The sequence below is a fragment of the Nicotiana tomentosiformis genome, chromosome 9, assembly GCF_000390325.3.
Source record: "Nicotiana tomentosiformis chromosome 9, ASM39032v3, whole genome shotgun sequence".
NCBI classification, from domain to species: Eukaryota; Viridiplantae; Streptophyta; class Magnoliopsida; order Solanales; family Solanaceae; genus Nicotiana; species Nicotiana tomentosiformis.
The window spans coordinates 8,077,629-8,086,810 of record NC_090820.1 but is presented as its reverse complement, the minus strand read 5'-3'; the positions used below and the strand labels follow the sequence as shown (position 1 = coordinate 8,086,810).

Below are 9,182 nucleotides of genomic sequence, written 5' to 3'. Positions count from 1 at the left end.
ATTTTATCTCTCGTATTGAACCGATATTAAGTAAGTGGGTTACCTCTTCCTTGATGAATTTATTCCTGGCTTCGGCAATAGGGCATTTCTTTTGTCTTACTGGAGGTATGGTGGGATCCAAACTTAATTTGTGTACGACTACCTCCGTTGGGATACATGTCATATCCTCATGTGACCATGCAAAATAATCTGCATTAGATTTAAGGAATTTAATAAAGCCAGATCTAAGCTCCGGGTGCAGTCCTATCCTCAAGTGGAACTTCCTTTCTAGGAATTCTTTGAACAATGCAACTTGCTCAACCTCTCCCGCTGTGGATTTCATTGCATCTGTCTCTTCTGGAACCTGGAAATATCTCGGCACTTGATAATATTCTGGCGCCTCTACCCCCGGGCTAACTTCATTTAGTTTGGGAGCACGTGCCGGTTCCTGTAATTGCTATGCCTCACGTTCCTTTCCTTAGCTACTGGAGACCAAAATTGCATTCATCTCCCTTGTCGCCGATTGGTCACCCCTTTATCTCCTTTATTCCTTTGGGTGTTGGAAACTTCAGCAATTGATGATATGTTGATGGTACAACTTTCATCTCATGCAACCATGGCCTTCCCAGAATGATGTTATATCCCATACCACTATCTACCACTTCGAAGAGAGTTGTTTTCATTACTCCTTTAGTGTTTGTGAGTAATAAAAATTTTTCTCAGGTTGTCACGCTCGCGAGGTTGAATCCGGCGAGGAGCTTTGTGGCCGGAATAATATTTTCGATGAGTTTAGCTTGCTCTAATACTCTCCATTGTATGATATTAGCCGAACTTCCTGGATCCACTAGAACACGTTTAATCTTAAAATCTAGCACATTTAAAGAAATTACAGTGTGTTGTTGTGCGGTATCAGCAATCCGTTTGCGTCCTCCTCCGTAAAAGTGATATCATTTTCCCGAAACCTTTAGCTATGTGTTATTGATACTTTTGTCTTCTTTGCTGTCGAAAAGGTGACCTCGTTGATCTTGTTCCCTCCGAAGATCATGTTGATCATTTGGCATGGAGGATCTTCTCCTTCTTTCGAGGGTTCTGCATTGTCCCGGTTACGACCATAATTTTTCTTAGCTCGGTCACTCAAGAACTCTCTGAGGTAACCATTCATCAATAATGTTTCCATTTCTTCCCTGAGGTGTCGGGAGTCCCCTGCCCGGTGGCCATTCGTCCTGTGGTATTCTCACCATAAGTTGGGATCCCTATGGCTGGTTCAGATCACATTGGTTTTGGGAACCGTGCTTCTTTTATGTTTCTCATGGCTGACATCAATTCCACTATACTAACATTAAAGTTGTATTCCGACAACTTGGGGCAAGAAGGATACCGTGACCATGACGCTTCTTTTTCCTGCAGTGATCTATTGTTCCGACCGTGATCCATCCTTCTGTCAATGACGAACTTGTCCACTGTCTGAAAGCTTCTTCCGCGGCTTTCGGTCCGTTCGTAGGGCAAAAATCGGGCCCTCGAAGTTTATATGTCTATGTCGCATTCTTCTTTTGATTTTTCTTTGTTCTTCTCTCGTCCTTTGGTCGACGATGGAAAACCAACCTGATCGTCTTCGATGCTTATCTTTGACTCATATCGGTTGTGGATATCCGCCTAATCGTTGCTTGAAACTCAAGTAGGCTTTCCTTCTATTTCCAAAAGCGTCTGAACTTCTCGGATTCAATCCCTTGGTGAATGCTTCGGCCGCCCATTCATCCGGAACAACTGGGAGCAACATTCTCTCCTTCTGGAATAGGGTAACGAATTCTTGTAGTAACTTAGACTCTCCTTGCACAATCCTGAATTTGTCGGCCTTTCGGGCCTGTACTTTTCTTGTCCCGGCATGAGCCTTGATGAAAGAGTCCGCGAGCATCTCAAAGGAGTCTATTGAATACTCAGTTAATAGTGAATACCACGAAGGATGGATTTCGACCTTGCTTTTTTAGGACTCGGGCTAGCTTTTGACTATCAAGGCTCCCCTCGTGAGAGTTTCTCCAATTATTTTAGCAAAACAGATTCAATTTTGTGAGGAGCTAAATCATTTCCCTTCACCTCCGTGTTGTAGGTGGTAATATGCTCCTGAGGGTCTGAAGTTCCGTCATACTTTGGCACATCGGGCATTTTGAACCGCTTCGGGATTAATTATGGTGTCGCACTTGGCTTGTATGGAAATTGAGTATACTTCTTTGAGTCCGGGCCTTTCAGCACTGATGGCGCACTCGAGATTTGGTCCATGCAGGCATTCACTTCCTTCATAAACTGTAAAAATTCATTCTTGAAAGGATCGTTCTCGTTATTTAGGCCGGATCCGCTCCCCCTATCCCCATTGAAGCCAACTTTGCCCCTAGGAGTGTTGTTGTCGACTCTTTGTGTTGCTTGATTCGCGGGAGCACAGGGAGGAATCGGATCTCGTATATTTGTATTATTCTAAACCCCCGATAACGCCTGCTTCAACTCCGTCATTACCTTATCCTATCGCGTGAGGTGGTCTAGAATAATCGTATGTTGCTCTTGCAAGACCCTTACCGCATCAACGACATGTTCCTCCTTAGCATTATCGGGAGTTGTCCCTCGAACATGTCGAGGATATTGCCTGGCATGCACTGATGTGGCGCCATTCCCCTCATTGTAGGTGTCACTGCTTGAGTCGAAATCCCCTTGAATCTAGGGATTGTACGTTTTGTTAACACCGTTATCTGCCATTTTTTATGATTTTTTCTAAGACAAGATATCAAAACACGTTAGTAAAATAAGCAAGGATCAATTTAATCGCCCGACTGTCTAGGCCCCCGGGGGGCGCCAAACTGTTTACCCGTAAAACGGTACAGTTGAATTTATACGTGGTTTCTAGACAAGTGAATTAATTTGATCCTGAAATAATAAAATAATTGAAAAATTATGTAATACTTATCCTTGAGATGGAGACGAAATAACAGAAACAACAGTTCCGGGAACAGGGTTTTTGGGCACAACATCAATAAAATCGAAAAGCAAGAAGATAAGATTGTATTAAACTTTGAATAGAATGTAGCATATGTTTGTTAGAAAATTCGTGTCATTTACAATGATAACTGAGCTCACTATTTATAGCTACGTCTAGGGAATGAAGTCCTAGGATTGTGTCCCTCTTTAATGTCAATTATGAGGGTCATTGATGAATATGTAACGGTGAAAATAAATGTCAAATTCCCTGTAACGGGTCATCGTTCTTAATGCCACGGAATATTCTCTATTAAATGCTACCGGACGAAGAGTATTTATCACATCTTTATGAGCGTTATTCTTTTTGGTGACAAACGAAACAGCTGTCTTCGGTCTTAGCCATACCCCGTCTTGGGTTCCACGTATCCATCTTTTGGGTGGCCACGTGTCATAATATATTTTACCCAGGTACAAACAGATTAAGTTAAATGATCATGCGTGAAATTAAATCATGAGCTAGTTTCACGAGACTTGATAGCATTGGTGAGAACCAGTCTTTTTTTTTCTTCCTTCCATTTTTGTTTTCTTTCTATTTTACCCTTTAGAAGAACTAACCTAAATAGACACAACCCAACCGTTTAAATTGAAAATAATCGATATATATATATACGATTCATATGATATGTATATAACCGTGTATAATTTATATACACCGATTAGAAAAAAAAATAGTAAATACGACCGGATATTTTTGTAAAGATATCTTTCCTTTTTGAACTTTTGGTGTGTAGCATTCTAGACACCAATAAAACGCGTCATTTAGCAAAAACGAATATTTGTGTCAATGCAAAAGTACACAGCAAGTTGCTTCCTTTTCTTCTTCCCCTTTTCCCTAATATTTCAGCCTAAACTTTCACACGTTTTCATCTTGACCAAATGATCTTTTCTATACTTTCAATATCCCTCAACTATTTCTCACAACTTTTTTTCTAAAAAAAACTTCTTCAATCTCTCCATTTCCATGAACAATCTAGGCAAAAAGTTTCCTTTTTTACTTTCAAAAAAGGAAAATAAAAATGAAAACAATGAAAAATCTCTATATTACTTCACAAATGGAAGTGCATTACTAAAAGAGCAGCTTTCTTTTTGCAATTATGGCCAACAAAAAATCCCCCTCAGAAGCTTCACTGCTGAAGAAATCATTACTTCAACAAATGGATTTCAAGAAAGTGTTGGCCCCTATTTATACAAAGGTAATTTTAATGAGAAAAAGTTGTTAGTAAAAAAATACGAGAGAAAAAAGAAAATGGATCGTCACGACCATGTTATACGTGACATAGTAATTTCTTCTGAAATGAGTTACCACAAAAATGTCCTTAAAATAATAGGCTATTGTTTAGAATTTGAAAGGGTAGCTTTAGTTTATGAATATTCACAATTTAGTTATCTTTTTAAACTTTTTTCACCTTCTTGTGAAAATTTCTTGACATGGGAAAAGAGAGTGAAAATTGCTATAGATGTTGCAAGTGTAATTCTTTATCTACATACTGAATTTCCAACACCAGTTATTCATAGGAATTTAACTTCTAGCAATGTAATTTTGGACCATAATGGTGTTGTAAAATTGTATAATTTTGAATGTTGTATACCACTTCCAATTGGTAAAGTAAAAGTACAAGATGATTTAATAGGGACAATTGGGTACTTAGATCCTGAATATGTATGGTCTAGTAATGTTACACTAAAATCAGATGTATTTAGCTTTGGTTTGTTTTTGCTTATGTTGTTAAGTGGGAAAGAAATTAGAATAAATCATGAGGGAAAATATTATACTGAAGATTATGGTTTGGTTTCTTTGGAGAATTATGCATCAATATGTGTTGAGAACAATAAGTTAGACGATAATCTTATTGATTCCAAGATTTTGCAAGTCGAACAAAAGAAACTAAAGGCATTTTTGAATTTGGCTTTGAAATGTGCTCAAAAAGTTGGTGAAGATAGGCCAAATATGATTGATGTTGCTAAAGAGCTTCAAAAAATCAAGAAAGGTGAGGTACAAGAATTGTTACCTACAATGGAGTGTCTTATTGCTTGGAATTGAAAATGTTGAAATTTATTTTGTATATTTTGTATATCTTTAATGTGAAGGTAGCTTAGTCTTTGTATACACTTACATATGCCTCGTGTACTTGTTCGAATATTATTAAGGAATATAAACTCTTTCATGGTATCCGTTGCTTAGATAATAGCTCTCTCCTTATTGTTCCAACGCTTCCTTTTGTCCCTCATGTTTATCACTATCAAGTCCTTTTTTCATGGTGTCTCTTTAATGTCTCGATACCCAGGGGCTAATGCAGCTTAAAACTATCAGATTCAACTGAATCCAATACTTTCAACGCGAAACATCAATTTATGTTAGAAATTACTAAAATTATAGTAAATAGTATATATGAACTCATAACTCATAACTCACTTAAGCTGCCTTTGTTGATATCTTATGCACTGAGTTGCTACTATAATTCTCTTGATAGACTAAGTCCAACGAATGTAGATAATAAACACTCCCTTGGGAACATGACAATAACCATATGTCTAACTCATTAGAATTAAGAGGTACAAAGAGACCCTAGGAACAAGAAGCAATAATAGATGAAAAATTCTTTTAATTTTGTCAATGTAATTAACCAAATAAAAATGATAAAAGGCTTACAATAATTATCACCAATTGTAGTATTTGGTTAAAGCCCATTGGGGAGGGTTAACCATGTTGGCTAAGTAGAAACCATCTGACTTTACCAACCAATAACATATATCAGTTTGATCACCTTTTGTTTGTTTAATACATGTTATTGCATCATCAAATACATTAAAAGTTTTTTGTTTTGAACCCCACCCGAAATTACAATAAAAAAGAGTAGATCGAATTATATTCTCATGAAATGAAAAATTCCAATTTTGCCCTGAAAGAAGTTTGTGAAATCCAAGATCATCCTCTTTAGATTTACAGTGAAATTCCAATGCCTTGGTGTTCTTTGGAAGAGCACTAGCAATATAGACATGATATGTCCTTTGTGAAATAAAATTAGCTTTTGTGACTTCAAGTTGAGTGAGGGACAACAAGAATAAAAATAAGATAGTTTTCTTCATAGAATAACTTTTTTTCATAATACCTTTGAGATTCTTGCAATAAAAGAAGTTGAACATTTGTACTTATATATACTTGAAAATATTAAATGCATTTAACCCAAAAAAAAAAAGAAAAAAGAAAATATTAAATGCATAAATCTTGTTCAGATTTATTGTGATCTAAGAGAGATTACAATGAAATGAAAAAAAAAATATCTTTTTAGGTTTTTAATTCTTTCACAATATATGTTGCTCGTTCGGGTTATAAGTCTCTCCTAATTATTTAAACGCTTTCTTTTGTCCTTCAAATTTATCATTATCAAGTTCTTTTCCATAGTTGCCCCTTTAATGCTCCTTTTGTTCTATCTCTCTCCTAAATAAATGAGACTTATTTTAGTGAAACATTAATGGTTCGCTCTATGAGTGTAAAAATCGTCATGTGACGATTATGGCCTTCTGATTTGGATCGTGACAATTCTCTTAATGGACTAAGTCGAGTGAATACACGTAATGACCCTTCGCTTTGGATCATGACGTTAAATATCTATAAAACTTATTAGAATTATAAAGGGAAATAGAGACCCTAAGGACAAGAAAAATTAACAATAGATAAAGAATGTTATTAATTTTGTCAATGTAACAAAACAAAGATGAAAAAAAGCTTACAATAATTATCACCAACTATAATATTTAGTTAAAGCCCAATGGGGAGGGTTAACCATATTGGCTAAGTAAAAACCATCTGATTTCACCGACCAATAACATGTGTCGATTTGATCACCTTTTGCTTGTTTAATACATATTATTGGATCATCAAATACATTAAAAGTTAGTTGTTTTGAACCCCACACAAAGTTACAATAATATAAAGTAGATTGAATTATGTTCTCATGAAATGTAAAATCCCAATAATACCCTGAAAGAAGTTGGCGATTTCCAAGATCATCCTCTTTAGATTGACAATGAAATTCCAATGGATTGGTGTTCTGTGGGAGATCATTAGCAATATACACATCATATGTCCTTTGCTCAAGAAAATATTTTGTACCTTCAATGAGAGTATTGAAAGACAATAAGACTACAAAGAAGACAAGTTTCTTCATATAACAAGTCATTTTCACAGTAGGAATTCTTGTTATTGAAATAGGAGAAGAAAATGAATATTTTATACTTATAAATGAAAGCGTCAAATGCATGCATGATAGCAATCTAAGATAGATTACCATTTTGACCAAAACTTTGACCAAATAGCTTGATTTTATCCTTGATCCTTTGGAATATACCTTACCATTTTGTAAATACTATTTTTGCTCATGTTGACTTTTCAAACAATCTTGGTATTGAAATTAGATTTATATAATTAAATATATGGATATGAAATACTTCAACAGAAATGACTACTCTATTGAATCGCATGGCAATCAAGTGTTTACTTAATCAGATTCCATTTTCATAATGTAAACCAATTGAATCCTCTTAATCTAAATGGTAAAAGTAGAAATGGTTTATTGTACCTTTCATTAGAATGACAACGATAGGATAATAATTTATGTATTATTAACCATATAATTATCCTTAATTACTTTATTACTCAACATGACATAAATAATCTAGAGGAATTCATAAAGCACTATAGTTTAGAGCCTAATGTCACGTTCTTAGTCTTAAACTAAGCGCTCGTGTGGTACTTGATAACTCGCTCACGATCTTGTACAACTCGCTCACGATCTTTGTAGCAACTCCTATAGGAGGGTGCTACTTACGAAACAAAATTAATTACTACTTACAACGTTCAAAAGATATTAATTTAAAAAGACTTTCATAAAAATTTAGTAGCGGAAATAGGCCCATGCGATAAGGTTTAAAGTGCAATATTTTTGTTTATGAAAATACCCTTCGTAAAATTTCTTAATGAAATATAATGTCAAAGTATCAAGATAATGTGCTACAACCCTCTTGAATAATCAACACGTTAAAACAACTTCCTAACGAAATTATACTTTTCATTCGACATTACTGCAGGTTTGTGATTTGTATTGTACATGAATTTAAAACTTGCGAGTAAAAAGAAAAACTATCACGACCCAAAATTCATTAGGCGTGATGGCACCTAACCCAACTCGCTATGTAAACCAGTTAACAACTATCCAATTTAATATGACTTATTAAGAGAAGAAATGATAATACAACTATTTAATAGAAACTTTCCAAGGACTAGTAGTACAAATCATGAGCATCTAGGATTAGAAATTGTAAAGCTGGTATGAAATAAATATACGATCTGTTCGAAAAATACATAAACAGATTTATACATTCCAAGGCTACCATGAACAAGAGGCAGCTACAACCGGAGTGCAGGTACATCTTCAAATCCAGCTCAGTCGATCTCAGCAACATCAGAAGTCGATATCTGCACGCAAGGTGCATAAGTGTAGTATGAGTACAACCGACCCCATGTACTCAATAAGTAACAGACCTAACTTTAAGTTGAAAGTAGTGACGTGCTAGAACAAAGGTCGGGTTCAATACTAATATCCCACAACAGTTCATAACATCATGGTACAAATAGTAAAAGAAGTATCTCAGAAATAAAATGTTCAGCTCGTTCACAGTTCCAGAAAATAGATATGTTTTTCGAGTATCTCAGTGAAAACCCAAATCTTTTACCGAAATTACCAAAATTATGAGTAAGTTTTGAAAACTGTGATTTTTTTCCAAAAATCCTCTCAACAATAAATAAGATGTTTCATTTTCACATAGCATGAGAAAAGTACATCTCTACGCCTACATGTCAAGATACAGGAAAAAACATAAATGTCACCAAAATCGGGTAGCAGTAGAAAATGCATCTCTATGAATGTATCTCAAGTACGCATGTCAAATGCAATGCATCTCAATGATGAGCTCATGTACTCGCACTCTCAGAGTACTCAATCCTACTGTCTCACATTCTCTCTCACCGTGCTCCATACTCATCACACCCAATCACTCAACACTGAACAATACTCGTTGCGGCGTGCAACCCAATCCACATATATATAGCTATAATACTTGTTGCGGCGTGCAACCCGATTCATATATATATATATATATATATATATATATATATATATATA

At 35.5% G+C, this 9,182-nt stretch overlaps 1 long non-coding RNA gene across 1 annotated transcript; it reads left to right on the top strand.

Moving 5' to 3' along the window:
- Window positions 1-3,803: 3,803 nt before the first annotated feature.
- On the top strand, window positions 3,804-5,170 carry LOC104105962 (uncharacterized). The gene is made up of 2 exons (XR_011411246.1): window positions 3,804-4,193; window positions 4,929-5,170. It is a non-coding gene; the product is annotated as an uncharacterized lncRNA (long non-coding RNA).
- Window positions 5,171-9,182: the final 4,012 nt, after the last annotated feature.